Source organism: Bufo bufo, chromosome 2 (assembly GCF_905171765.1).
Source record: "Bufo bufo chromosome 2, aBufBuf1.1, whole genome shotgun sequence".
Classification (NCBI taxonomy): domain Eukaryota; kingdom Metazoa; phylum Chordata; class Amphibia; order Anura; family Bufonidae; genus Bufo; species Bufo bufo.
The window spans coordinates 15,584,727-15,597,896 of record NC_053390.1 but is presented as its reverse complement, the minus strand read 5'-3'; the positions used below and the strand labels follow the sequence as shown (position 1 = coordinate 15,597,896).

General features: G+C 47.9%; 1 long non-coding RNA gene and 2 pseudogenes across 1 annotated transcript; 1 reads left to right on the top strand and 2 right to left on the bottom strand.

The window, feature by feature from the left end:
* The window catches only part of LOC120992024, a 363,844-nt pseudogene that overhangs the window by 253,306 nt on the left and 97,368 nt on the right, over positions 1-13,170 (bottom strand).
* LOC120992027 overlaps positions 1-13,170 on the top strand; it is a 207,837-nt pseudogene that overhangs the window by 138,520 nt on the left and 56,147 nt on the right.
* Positions 4,693-5,234, bottom strand: LOC120992065. The gene is made up of 2 exons (XR_005776909.1): positions 5,178-5,234; positions 4,693-5,041 (listed from the first exon to the last, which is right to left on the bottom strand). It is a non-coding gene; the product is annotated as an uncharacterized LOC120992065 (long non-coding RNA).

Genomic DNA, 13,170 nt, shown 5'->3' with positions numbered 1-13,170 from the left:
TCCTCACGTGACCATACCCCCTGGACCGAAAGATTTTCCAACACTCCCCCCAACCCCTGAGGCTTGCATCCGTTGTTAACACCCTCCAACAGAGAGGGAGAAACGAACACGCCGATGTCACCTTTGGAGAGTCCATCCATCATCTGAGGGCCTGGCGTACTGGGGCAAGGAGATGCATCGGCCGATCCAAGGAGTCTAAGGGAGCGATCCCAGCTGGACATGCCGGTAAATGGGAGGGCCGTCAGGTTCCGCTTTAAAGCATTATCTGCCACCCAGCATGAGAACCATAGGGCACGGCGAATAGGCACCAAAAGGGTTGACGAGCGAGCCATAAACCTGGCCGCGTCCAAAGATGCTTCACAAATAAATGCACTGGCATGCGAGAGCTGCAGGGCCACATCTGCAAGTTCCTCCGAGGGGACTTCTGACTCAAGACCCTGACGTAAGTTATTTGCCCACTCCCCCATAGCCTTGCTCACCCATGTAGACAAACACTGGCTGCAGCAATGTGCCCACTGCTTCAAAGGCAGATTTTGCAAACGCTTCCAGCTTCTTATCTTTGATATCAGAAAAAGATGCCCCATCCGCCATTTGCAAGGTAGTATGTTTAGCCAAGCGGGAAACTGGCGGGTCCACTATAGGTGGATCCGACCATTTCTTAGTCAAATCCTCCGGAAAAGGATGTTCAAGCGTGTTTGCAACATAAACCTCTATCTGAAAAATTCCACTCCTTGGAGAGAGAGGAATCAAACTCCTGGTGGTTGGGGGAACACTTGTGCGAGCGACGGGACCTTCTAAAGGAAAAACCCGAGCTGGCAGATGACAGAGCGGGATTTGGGTGACTGACCGGCCGGTGAGACAACATGTTCATCTGACCCTCTCTCCTCGGAAAATTCTTTTCAGCTAAGGACATGTCGGAGTGAGACTCTCTATCAGGAGGCTGAGGACAAGGGAGACACAGAACCCCTTTTGGGGGAGGAAGTTCTGGCCCGTTTTGTGGGGCGGCCGCGATGGGCACGAGCCCCATGATCCCCAGAGTCAGACAGGTCAGAGGGCTGCCTTGCCGACAAACGCCCCAATATATCAACAATAGCTTTGTTGGTATTGGAGACATCCTGTACCACCTTAGACAGGGAACGCACCCTTCCATAGGTTGGCCAGCGGGAGGCAATGGGTCCGGAGCAGAGCCGCTTAACGGCGGCGCAGCACATGCAAAGCAGAGGGAGTCTGACTGAGGGGATGGAAATTTTGCGCAGCATGATACGCAGGCAAAATGACGCACCAAAGGGACCGCCTGCTTCGGGACATGGGTTCAGACATAATGAAACACCTGTCACCCCAATTAGGCAAATGGGAGAGTTAGGCCCTGCAAGAAGGGCCAAACAACACTTACCCAGCCTGTGTCCCTCCAAATGCCAGTCAGACCCTCATTTCTCGCCAGGAGCTTTAAAAATACGGAAGTGGGCGGAGCCGATGTGGGGGCAGGGCGAACACAAGCCCTGCCACCCGCCCAAATGCTGCAGACTCCAGCACCCGTCCATTCTCTCAAGCCATGTCCCCTCGCTCTCAGGCCACGCCCCCAAGCTCGCCGGAACTATGCCGGCATCCCCGACCGTCTCAGATACTGGCCAGTGAAAATAAGCCATGGGGGGACCCTGCATGAATAGGCCGCACAGAAGTTGGGGCCTCCATTAACAACGGTCCCGGCTGCCCCAGAACCGCTGCACTGACCCGAAAGCGGCACTCAGGAGTAAACTCCGCCCCCTCATCTCCCGATGCTCTCCAGAGGACGCCATCAGCCCGGGAAGCTGCAGCAGACGCGCTTGTGGCAGGCGCAGCACTATGAAGTGCCTTTTGCGCTGTGGCATTAGAAGAATATTAATATCTCTGACTTTTAGTCTAACCAGACTGTCTATTACTCTGAAATTCCACTAGCGCTGTTCTATGGAAACAGTAGGTTTAAGGAACACACCAAATGCTTCAAATAACTTCTTTATTAACTTTTCTTCATATATAACACTGCCACCTCCGCAGCAGATAGTCCATGTACAAAACACGTGTTGAAAAGATATCACAAAATGTCGGTATGCATAAGATGGTGGTTCAACTCTTCAATCTTGTCAGTCAACATAAAATTATGGATATATTTCTCTCTTCATTATCTGTACTGTCACTTCAAGTTATTTAAGCACTTTATGATCTCTCTGAGAGGTATATCTGAGAATTAACTACTGGTTTACTTGCAGTATGTAGTTAGCAGTGACTATTTGCAGATTGGTCGAGTATAATCTGGTATGGTTGTATGCAATTTGGATTGCAATATGGATTCTGAATGCTTGCAATTTGTAGCTTGCAATTTGTATACAGTTCTTATCACTAGTATACAGTTCTTATCACTATACTAACAGTAGGAACATTATATAACTGTTTTAAATACCTACAGTATTTTGGCCTCTCTGCTTCCATAAAAACACAGCTTTCAGTGGAGTGAATGTCTCTTCAGCTCCTGTCTCTGGTGAATAATCATTCTAGCAGCTCCTGCTAGGTGAATTCCCAGACAGGCTGTGTGTGAGGCTGGCTGTGATTGGTGAAAACTTTCTGTGTGAGAAGCTGGCTTTGATTGATCTAGACTTTTTCAGATTAACACTATGCTTTCTGTTTCTGCTGTGTCACTGAGCTTACCTTGCATTACAAAATAAATCTTAAAGGCATATTATCTTTTTCTGCTTCTGTGAACACAAAATATCAGTTATATGACATCCAAAACATAATGTCACAGTAAATAACTCTGCTTTTGTCTTTAAGACATAAACATAGGAACTGTATTAAGGCTATTAGCAGGTTTAGCTGTATACACATATAAGCTATACTAGCAACCTAGGACAGGTCTTAGCTGGCCAGCTACACGGCGTGTACAAAGAAAGCAGACACCCCCTTTCTGCAGCAGTGTCCCAGGTATGTTAACTCTTAAAGGAGATTGCTGCTCAAGTCCACACGTGGGGAGGAGGGAATACTGGCCGGGGTCCTGGAGGGGGCACTGATCGGGGCACTGGAGGTGGTACTGAGGGGGTTACTGGAGGGACGGTGCAAGGGAGCACTGCTCCTACTCACCTGTCCGACGTCTTCTGCCCCCCTGACTCCAGCCGGATCACCACCGTCTGTGAGGGACGCTACACCAGAACAGAGGGGGCTTTCGCTGGGGCGGTCATGGTGATGCGCTTGCTGGCGGGAGACAGAGGTTGTTACAGGGACCTCTGGTCCTTTTATTATTCTAGAGAGTGGGAACGAGCAGGGGGTTTGGGTGACCCCCTAGTCTCCCGTCTCCTGGGTGGGAGTGCAGGAAGTTTTTACCCGGACAGCCTGAGCTTCCTGATAGAAAAAAAAGAGAGAGACAAATTTAGTAAATCAGCAGACTGGCAACGCAGGAAGGTCTGCCTCCTACAGACACTAAGCAAAAACTGATTAGCTTGGTCCCTGCAGGAAGAAATATATATCTGAATAGGGAGGAGCTTACACTTTGTGTGCTTAGTGTCCGCCTCCTAGCGACAACAGCTATACCCATGGTCAATGCCTGTGTCCCCCAATGAGACAGATGAGAAAGCTATGTACAACTTTGGGGCAATTTTTTATTATTGCATTGCACTTATTTTGAGATAAAAATTTTTTTTTTGCAATTGATCTCTATTAAAATGTGTTGAGCCCCTTTCTCTGTACAGCCTTGAGATTCTCTAGTAGCAGGTTCTGTATTTCTGCTATTTCCAGTCAGGCAGCTCAGCTGACGGCTATTTAGCTCTGACCTTGTAAACATTATAGCTCCGCTCTTATATTACTAATAAGAACGTGGCTTACCCAAGTGTTTTGAGCTATTAGGAATTTAGAGATAAGGGTTATTAGAAAAGCAACACAAAACAAAACTGAAAGTAGGATTCACACAGCTAGAAAGTGAACGCTTTCTGACAGAATGGCTTAATATATTTAATAAAGACCAATTGAAAAAGAAAAGATTTTTAGCCCAAAATTGGCAATTTGCAATTATGAAAAATTTCCCCGGATGATGTGCATACCTTTAACTCTCTCCTGCACACTGAAGTACATTTATTCATCATGATAGCACAAAAGCTGTGCCCTCATAATCGCTAGTGGGTGTGTGGATGTTATTGTCACGGGGTAATGTGGATAACAGGTACACCAGATAAACAGACAGCATAGGATAACAGTCTAGGCCTAGAAGCTAGTGAGGGAGAGATGGTTACCTCCTAGCAATCCCCAAGTCTCTCCCTGACTCCTGACAGTATGTGCAAGCCCTGATGGTGGACGAACACATACACACGTACCTAGACCCTGCTAATATTGTAGCAAACCCTAGATTAGGGAACGGGGAATGGGACTACTGGTACCTTCCACAGAAAAGGGGCCAGCGTGTCCCTGAGACCTAGACTGACACAAACAACAAAGAGCAAAAGCGGAACTTAGCTTGGGAAAAGTGAGGAACAAGGGATCCACAAACAACCAGCAGGAACTCCAGAAGGAAATATCAACCGCATGGTGAGAAGTCAGAGGCAGACTAAAATATAGCCTCTAACCAGCAAACGAGCTGAACCTGTGGAGAGGTGGGATCCCGCCCACAACAACAAACTGAAAGGAAATACCTAGAACCTGTGAGACTTACATGCAGCAAGTTTATCTGATCTCCTCAGATCTCTCACAGGGCCGGCAGTGACAGTGACTGACCGTCATATACTGGAGGAACAGCTGGGATCAGAGATCGCCATCAGCTGGATAAGGGAACACTTCATGATGTGATGGAGACATCTCCAATCAAAGAGCAGCGCAGCAGCCGGTGATCAGATTCTCCTCCTGCCCTGAAGGCACCAAGGACAGAACCTGAAGTCACTTTCTCCATTCATGATTCCATACCTGTGGTGACATCTCTTGGAATGTCCTCCTCCACCTCACTCTTACACGGGGGGAAATCGCCCATCATCCGCTCTTCTTCAGCCTCCTCTTTAATATCAATCAGATCTTCCCCCTGATTTGTCATCTGTAACAATTCAGTACAATACAGCAGACAGGTGGGAAATCTAACAGATCCACAGAAGAGACCCCCACAATCTATGACCCCTCTGTGACTGCAGGACCCCCCTATATAGATGTGTATAGGGCTCAGCTCCATCTACCTGAGGGTTCTCCGGGACCTTCTCTTCTGGACAGTCCTGGGAATACAGAGGACGGGGACATCTCTCTGGTGGATTTCTCCTCCTGGATCCATCTGTGGAGACACAAGCACACAGTGACTGAACACATGGCCTCCTGTAGATCTGTCTATAGATCAGACTCTTCTCTCAGCTCCTTCACTTCTAGGTTTAGTGATCGGAGGAAATAACACTGGAGGGTTTCCTAATATCTCCCTCTGACAGAAGCTCCGACGTCAGGCTCTATACAGTCATACAGGGGCGGACATTGCCCAGAAGCTCCATGTATGATCTACAATGTATACGCTGCGGAACACGGATTTCACAGGAAGCCTCTCATAATAATTATTATTTCTATACCGCCACCATATTCTGCAGCACTTTACAAATTCATAGGGTTCATGTACAAAACAAAAGTAACTGCCTAATATACAACTGAAACACTAGGAGTCGGGGCCCTGCTTACAATCTTTGAGGAATTGGGGGTGACACATAAGGTTGTTGATTGTGATAAGTAGGATTTGAGCCATTATTGAACCGACAGGAGTGGTGCCGGCCGATCTGCTTCGGGTTTGGGACTGCTAGAGGATAGAGTTCAAGCCAGAGGAGTTGGTGGGGGAAGGTTTAGTCGGGGAAAAGTCAGTTTAGGAAGCTTGATAAGCCTGCCTGACAAGATGTGTTTTTAAGGCACGTTTGAAGGTGGAGAAGTTGTTAATTGACCTAGTATTCCGGGCAGAGTATTCCAGAGAGTAGGTGCAGCTCGAGAAAAGTCTTGAAGACAGGAGAGGTACGAATTATGGAGGTTATTAATCTTAATCGCTAACAGAACAATGAGCAGGAGTAGGGTGGTAGATGGAAATGAGGGAGGAGATGTATGGAGGTGCAGTACTGTGAAGAGCTTTGTGCATGAGGGAGAGAAGTGTGGACTGTATTCTGTGGTGGATGGGCAACCAGTGAAGTGACTGGCACAGACTAGTAGAAATAGTGTAGCGGTTAGATGGATAGATGAGCCTGGCTGCAGCATTTAGGACAGACTGAAGGAGGAGAGTTTAGTGAGAGGGAGACCGATTAGTAATGCGTTGCAGTAGTCAAGACGAGAATGAATCAAGGCAACAACAAGAGATTTTGCAGTTTCCATGGAAAGAAAAGGGCGGATTCTGGCGATATTCTTGACGTGCAGACGACAAGAGCGTGTAAGTGACTGAATATGGGGAACAAAGGAAAGATCAGAGTCAAATGTGGCCCCAAGACAGCGGGCATGTTGCACAGGAGATATGATAGTGCTGCAGACCGAAATTGAAATATCAAGTTTAGGTGGGTTAGTAGATGGGGAAAGACAAGAAGTTCAGTTTTTGAGAGGTTCAGTTTTAGATACAGAGAGGACAGGATGTTAGAGACAGCTGCCAGACAATTACTGGTGTTCTGGAGTAAAGCAGGGATGATGTCAGGGGATGAAGTGTATAGTTGGGTTCATCAGCATAGAGATGGTAACTAACAGATCTCCTGGCACCCCGACTAGGTACCTCCGTTAATGGATGCTCCTAGTGCTTCCCGAGGGCTCCAAGCACTCCACTTGACACCGTAAGCACTGCAGACCCCACGAACCGCCGCAGCTTGGTTGGGGGTCTCACCGTCTCCTTCCCACCATGGACCTATGACAAGGCTCCAGGATCCAGTGGGTGAACCTCTCTTCCTTCAGAGAGCGATGCAGGAACAAGCTCTTAAAAGAGCTCAGTGATTATAGCCAGGGGAATATACAGCGTATAGCATTCCCCAGTGTAGATACAGCCTTTCCCCCCACACATGAGACGAGGCTCTATGTTAAGGATAAAACAGGGACTCTTTAATGGGGCTACATGTCAGCCTTTAATGCACACATTTTCCCCAAAACACAGAACACACCTCAAAACCCTACATATTCCCATAATTTATACATCCATGGATAGCTCTGATCTGGGTGAACAACACATCCAAAAATCACCCAGATCCGAGCAGGGGTTCCCGAATTCCATGGAAATCACATTTTGCCGACCGCAAGCATAGCTTTGCTGCCTAAAACAGTTCCACAGATTTAGGCTGTGCGGCCGGTCTGTCTTCTCCTTCAAAGTTAGTATATGGACCATAATCCTGAGGCAAGAGGCTGGCAAACAGGCCCCTCCAAAACCCAGTGGCGAGGTTGGTTTCGTCACTGTACGGAAAGCCATATCTACTGATAGTCTGTCCGATGGGGGCTGTTTAGAGGGAGAAGAGTAGAGGACCTAGTACTGAGCCCTGAGGAACACCGACATCAAGAGGAAGAGGAGAAGAAGAGCCAGCAAATGATACACTAAAGGAGCGGCCAGAGAGATAGGAAGAAAACCAAGAGAGGGCAGTGTCCTTAAGGCCAAATGAGTGGAGCATGGTGAGGAGGAGTTTATGGTCTACGATATCAAATGCTGCAGAAAGATCCAGCAGAATCAGTAGAGAATAATCACCATTTCTTTTTGCTGTTAGGAGATTAGTAAGGGCAGTTTCTGTAGAGTGAGGAGGGCGAAAGGCAGATTGTAAGGGGTCAAGAAGAAAGTTTGCAGAGAGATAGCTTATTAAGTGAGAGTAGACAAGACGTTCAAGGAGTTTAGAGATGAAGGGGAGGTTATAAACAGGTCAGTAGTTAGCAGCACAGGTCGGGTCAAGAGATGGTTTCTTTAGTAGTGGGGTTATAACAGAGTGTTTGAAAGAGGAGGGAAAGACATCAGAGGAGAGCGAGGGGTTAAAAATTGTAGGTAGGTGAGTGATGGCAGCCGGAGAGAGGGACTGGAGGAGGTGTGATGGAATAGGATCACTGCTACAGGTCGTGGGTCGAGAAGAAGAGAGAAGCCTGGAGACTACTTCCTCTGTTACAGGGTCAAAAGAGGAGAGAAAGCATGTGGAGGAATGGGAGGGAGGAGGATTGAAATTATTTGGGGACTGGGAGATTATTTCCTGCCGGATACTGCCAATCTTGTCTCTGAAGTAGCTGGCCATGCCATCAGCGCAGAGGTCAGTGACAGGTTCTGGAACTTTAGGGCTTAGAAGGGAATGTAAAGCGTCAGAGTCATTTTGTTATTTGAGAGTAAGGAGATGAGATGATTTTTGAGCATAAATTTATAATGGAGGAAGTCTGCTGATATTTGCGATTTTCTCCATAAGCGTTCTGCACATCTGGAGCAGCGCTGGAGAAAACGTGTTTCAGGTGTGTGCCAGGGCTGCCGTGTTATGTGTAGGGAGGGTCGGATTGATATTGGAGCAACTTCCTCTAGGGTGGTTTTGAGGGTCTGGTTGTAATGATTGGCAGCCAAGTCTGGACAGGGGAGGGAAGAGATTGGGGTAAGAGCTAATTGTAGGGGGTTAATAGGTTGCTGGGGGTTAATGGTGTGTAGGTTTCTGGAAATGTGAAAAGTAGGATTGTCATGAGAAAAGTGAGAGGTCTTAGTAAATGAAAGAAGATTGTGGTCAGAAAGTGGGAAGGATAAGTTACTAAAGTTTGAGACTGAGCAGTGATGGAAGAAGACTAGATTGAGTGTATTGCCCTGTTCATGCGTGGCAGAGGAAGTCAGTTGTGATAGGCCAAGAGAGGAGGTTAAAGAAAGAAAGTGAGCGGCTGATAGGGAGATGGGATCATCAATGGGGATATTAAAAACACTCATAATAAGAGTTGGTGATTCAGAAGAGAGGAAGTGAGGAAGATAAGCTGCAAAGTGATAGAGCAGTGTAGTCTACTATACCGGCCCGATGTAATGTGAGAAGAAACTGTGGAGCTCCTCCATTACATGTCACTGCACACACGTGTACACACTGCACATGACGGGTCTTACCCTGTGATATAAGAGGCTGGTGCTCCTCCATTACATGTCACTGCACACACGTGTATACACTGCACATGACGGCTCTTACCCTGTGATATAAGAGGCTGGTGCTCCTCCATTACATGTCACTGCACACACGTGTATACACTGCACATGACGGCTCTTACCTTGTGATATAAGAGGCTGGTGCTCCTCCATTACATGTCACTGCACACACGTGTATACACTGCACATGACGGGTCTTACCTTGTGATATAAGAGGCTGGTGCTCCTCCATTACATGTCACTGCACACACGTGTATACACTGCACATGACGGGTCTTACCCTGTGATATAAGAGGCTGGTGCTCCTCCATTACATGTCACTGCACACACGTGTATACACTGCACATGACGGCTCTTACCTTGTGATATAAGAGGCTGGTGCTCCTCCATTACATGTCACTGCACACACGTGTACACACTGCACATGACGGGTCTTACCCTGTGATATAAGAGGCTGGTGCTCCTCCATTACATGTCACTGCACTCACGTGTATACACTGCACATGACGGCTCTTACCTTGTGATATAAGAGGCTGGAGCTCCTCCATTACATGTCACTGCACACACGTGTATACACTGCACATGACGGGTCTTACCTTGTGATATAAGATGCTGGTGCTCCTCCATTACATGTCACTGCACACACGTGTATACACTGCACATGACGGTTCTTACCTTGTGATATAAGAGGCTGGTGCTCCTCCATTACATGTCACTGCACACACGTGTATACACTGCACATGACGGGTCTTACCCTGTGATATAAGATGCTGGTGCTCCTCCATTACATGTCACTGCACACACGTGTATACACTGCACATGACGGTTCTTACCTTGTGATATAAGAGGCTGGTGCTCCTCCATTACATGTCACTGCACACACGTGTATACACTGCACATGACGGGTCTTACCCTGTGATATAAGAGGCTGGTGCTCCTCCATTACATGTCACTGCACACACGTGTATACACTGCACATGACGGCTCTTACCTTGTGATATAAGAGGCTGGTGCTCCTCCATTACATGTCACTGCACACACGTGTATACACTGCACATGACGGCTCTTACCTTGTGATATAAGAGGCTGGTGCTCCTCCATTACATGTCACTGCACACACATGTATACACTGCACATGACGGTTCTTACCTTGTGATATAAGAGTCTGGTGCTCCTGCATTACATGTCACTGCACACACATGTATACACTGCACATGACGGCTCTTACCTTGTGATATAAGAGGCTGGTGCTCCTCCATTACATGTCACTGCACACACGTGTATACACTGCACACACGTGTATACACTGCACATGACGGCTCTTACCTTGTGATATAAGAGGCTGGTGCTCCTCCATTACATGTCACTGCACACACGTGTATACACTGCACATGACGGCTCTTACCTTGTGATATAAGAGGCTGGTGCTCCTCCATTACATGTCACTGCACACACGTGTATACACTGCACATGACGGGTCTTACCTTGTGATATAAGAGGCTGGTGCTCCTCCATTACATGTCACTGCACACACGTGTATACACAGCACATGACGGCTCTTACCTTGTGATATAAGAGGCTGGTGCTCCTCCATTACATGTCACTGCACACACGTGTATACACTGCACATGACGGGTCCTACCTTGTGATATAAGAGGCTGGTGCTCCTCCATTACATGTCACTGCACACACGTGTATACACTGCACATGACGGGTCCTACCTTGTGATATAAGAGGCTGGTGCTCCTCCATTACATGTCACTGCACACACGTGTATACACTGCACATGACGGCTCTTACCTTGTGATATAAGAGGCTGGTGGTCCTCCATTACATGTCACTGCACACACGTGTATACACTGTACATGACGGCTCTTACACTGTGATATAAGAGGCTGGTGCTCCTCCATTACATGTCACTGCACACACGTGTATACACTGCACATGAGGGCTCTTACCCTGTGATATAAGAGGCTGGGGCTCCGCCATTACATGTCACTGCACACACGTGTATACACTGCACATGACGGCTCTTACCCTGTGATATAAGAGGCTGGTGCTCCTCCATTACATGTCACTGCACACACGTGTATACACTGCACATGACGGCTCTTACCTTGTGATATAAGAGGCTGGTGCTCCTCCATTACATGTCACTGCACACACGTATATACACTGCACATGACGGCTCTTACCCTGTGATATAAGAGGCTGGTGCTCCTCCATTACATGTCACTGCACACACGTGTATACACTGCACATGACGGCTCTTACCTTGTGATATAAGAGACTGGTGCTCCTCCATTACATGTCACTGCACACACGTGTATACACTGCACATGACGGCTCTTACCCTGTGATATAAGAGGCTGGAGCTCCTCCATTACATGTCACTGCACACACGTGTATACACTGCACATGACGGCTCTTACCTTGTGATATAAGAGGCTGGTGCTCCTCCGTTACATGTCACTGCACACACGTGTATACACTGCACATGACGGATCTTACCTTGTGATATAAGAGACTGGTGCTCCTCCATTACATGTCACTGCACACACGTGTATACACTGCACATGACGGCTCTTACCCTGTGATATAAGAGGCTGGTGCTCCTCCATTACATGTCACTGCACACACGTGTATACACTGCACATGACGGCTCTTACCCTGTGATATAAGAGGCTGGTGCTCCTCCATTACATGTCACTGCCCACACGTGTATACACTGCACATGACGGGTCTTACCCTGTGATATAAGAGGCCGGTGCTCCTCCATTACAGGTCACTGCACACACGTGTATACACTGCACATGACGGGTCTTACCCTGTGATATAAGAGGCTGGTGCTCTTCCATTACATGTCACTGCACACACGTGTACACACTGCACATGACGGCTCTTACCCTGTGATATAAGAGGCTGGTGCTCCCCCATTACATGTCACTGCACACACGTGTATACACTGCACATGACGGCTCTTACCTTGTGATATAAGAGGCTGGTGCTCCTCCATTACATGTCACTGCACACACCTGTATACACTGCACATGACGGCTCTTACCCTGTGATATAAGAGGCTGGTGCTCCTCCATTACATGTCACTGCACACACGTGTATACACTGCACATGACGGCTCTTACCTTGTGATATAAGAGGCTGGTGCTCCTCCATTACATGTCACTGCACACACGTGTACACACTGCACATGACGGCTCTTACCCTGTGATATAAGAGGCTGGTGCTCCTCCATCATGGCCTCCTTGTACAGGTCCTTGTGGCCTTCTATATACTCCCACTCCTCCATGGAGAAATAGACAGTGACATCCTGACACCTTATAGGAACCTGACAACACAATGACACCGTCATCACCCAGACCCCTCCAGTGCTGTTACTGGAGAATTTCCCAGCATTCCCAGCAGTGTCACCTCTCCAGTCAGCAGCTCCATCATCTTGTGGGTGAGTTCTAGGATCTTCTGCTCATGTATCAGGGGGGGAGGGGGAGGCTCTGTGATGGGGGGAGGGGTCCTGCTCCGCCCTCCTGACTCCTGGAGATGGATGATGGGAGTCACACAGTCCCCCGATGTCTTCTTCACTATTGTGTACTCCTGTGGATGGAGAGAGACACTTAGGGAATAAACCCTTCAGGGGCCATGTGCTCTCCTCCGGCCCTCTCCTCCTGGTACAACGTGCCTACTTACCTTCTCATGGCTCCTACAACATGACTATTGGTCACTGGTCACATGACACATCACTCATTATACTGGGGGCTGATCTTCAGGTTCTCCATCACTTGGAAGGTCTGGAGGCCGTTCTCCAGGACCCTGGACTCTTCCTATCACTTCCTATGATGGATTCTCCTTCCCGATGTCTGACTTGTTACAGAATACAATACAGAGGAGAGAAATCTAGAAAAGTTTACCTCTCCGCTCAGCAGGGAGATGATCTCCAAGGTGAGGTCTAATATTCTTCTGCTGATCTCCTTCCTGTCCATCCTTGGTGGTCATTCAGGAGAAGAGGAGAGAACTGGAGGAGCTGGAGGCTTCTAGGACTTCTAGGACCTGTGGTGATGTCATCATCATGTGATCTTTGTTAAATTTCAGCTCCA